This window comes from Vombatus ursinus, unplaced genomic scaffold (assembly GCF_900497805.2).
Source record: "Vombatus ursinus unplaced genomic scaffold, bare-nosed wombat genome assembly UNPS02014957.1, whole genome shotgun sequence".
NCBI lineage: Eukaryota > Metazoa > Chordata > Mammalia > Diprotodontia > Vombatidae > Vombatus > Vombatus ursinus.
In genome coordinates this window covers 2,122-4,174 of record NW_020954735.1, presented here as the reverse complement: position 1 = coordinate 4,174, position 2,053 = coordinate 2,122, and the positions used below count along the sequence as shown (strand labels likewise).

The 2,053-nt window shown below is 45.3% G+C and overlaps 1 pseudogene; it reads right to left on the bottom strand.

Annotated features, from left to right (window-relative positions):
- Positions 1-1,285: 1,285 nt before the first annotated feature.
- LOC114030313 lies at positions 1,286-1,604 on the bottom strand (annotated as a pseudogene).
- Between the last annotated feature and the right edge of the window lie 449 nt (positions 1,605-2,053).

Below are 2,053 nucleotides of genomic sequence, written 5' to 3'. Positions count from 1 at the left end.
TGCCACATATTTGTGTAGTCTTGAAAGTTCCATCAAGAAGCACATACACTGTCAGGTCCTACCAAACCAGGAAAGGCTTTGAATGCAAACCCAGTAATCAACTATGTTTGTGTTTCATGGACCAGTCAAGCTAAGTTGAGGGAAAGTCATCATCAGAAGCCTGGCTGCTGGGGAATCAATCATATTGGCCACAGCAATACACACAGTCTTCCAAGACATGAAGGGTTGGTCTGTGAAGGGAGTAGACACACCAATGAAATCTTGGAAACTTCACATGTTAGAATAATCAGAGAGATTGCACATGAAGACACAAGGTGGTCAGAAGCCCACTGAGGCCTGGGGGTTGGGCAAGATAGATGAGAGCCTGGGGTATTTTTGATTTGTTTACCTTAGCATGCCAGTAACTCTACTGCTGGAAATAAGTGGCCCATGGAGTTGAAATTTGTCCATGTCCAGAGTCGGAGTGGTGAGGGTTCTATTGTTTGTGGCTCTGCTGTTAAGTGCCAACAAACTGAGTCCATTTTCACCTGGGAGTCAGGTGGCAAGAAAAGACATTATCAGGAGCCAGAGCAACCACAAGCCCTGCCCCCCACCAAGGATGTGCCTGTGACCTATCTGGTGCACATAGCACCAGAGAACTGTGGGACTGTAACACACATTCAAAGAAAGCCATTCATGGGGGGGCCATTGCTTTTGGTTTGAGAGACAGCATTGGTGGAGTGGCAAGAATATTGGATTTGGAGTTCAGCTCTCAGTTCTGCCATTGCTATACAAACCTGGAGAAATCACTTAACCTCCCTGATTCTAAGTTTCCTTATCTGTCAAATGGCTATAATAACACTTCCTTCCCTAACAGGGGCATTGTGAGGAAAGCCCTCTGTAAACCTTAGAGGGCTATAGATATCAGTCATCATGATTAGCAGGAGCAGCAACAGCAATGTGTCGATGGCCCATGAGGCTGTTTTCTCTTCCCCTCAGTTCTCTTATGTGGTGGAAAGGGGCGGCTTCGAGAGATAGCTACAAGACGGTAAGTTTCGTGAGAACAGCAGTTGTCATCTTTGTATGCTACTCAGTTCCTTATACAAAGTGGATGCTTAATACATTTTCAGGTGAATGAATGGATGATTGCCACCTATAAATGAAGCTATGAGGATTTAACTGCAGGATCAAGAATCCCACATCCACCCTCTGAAAGTTGTGACTCCATATTAGAAATCTGCAGTGAGTTTTTTTTTAATTTGTCAAATCTTTATTGGGTAAGTAGGGAAGGCTGGCAGGGTCCAACTTAGTCCTTCTTGGCAGCAACCTTCCTCATAGCATCTGGGACGTTGCTGAGCTCCTCTTTCTTCCTCTTGGCCCGGATGTGAGTTCCCAACCTTTTTTTTGATGAACTTGAGAGCTCACTTATCCTTGGAGACCTTTAACAATTGCATGGCCTGTCTCTCATAAGGGGCAAATCCACACACCTCCCGGATCATATCTCTCACAAACTTGGTGTGTTTGGTCAAGCGCCCACGGTGGCAGCCATGTATCGGCTTCGAAATGTTTTTGGTAACTTTGTGGCCCTTGATGAGGCCTATGGCCGTGGGGTATTGGATGGCCATGGCTGTGGTGCTACTGTAGGCCCAATGGCAGCCACAGCAGAAGGTGCAGTGAGTTATTGAAAGAGCATTCTAACTGGGATTATTACTAGAAAGATGAGGGGTAGATTAAGTTGTGGTTGATCACAGTTAAGGAATGACAAGAGTATGCCCTCAAAGAGAATTTTCTCATTTCCATGTTACTGTGTTTACCTGTTTTAATAAAGAATTCGATTTGGGGATAGCAAAAACATCCTTCTCCAATACTCAACAGTCCTGCCTGTTAAGCAGAAGGTGGGGCAGGTCTTCTCAAGCTGAAAAGGCTTCAAATGTGATCTAATGACAGGCTGTAGGACTGTCATCTATGGACAAATCCTCAAAGGCTGTTCACTAAGTCATAGGTCTATGGGATCATAGGTTTAGAGCTAGAAGGGACCCTCAGGGGTCAGGGGACTCCACAGAGTAAAGGATTT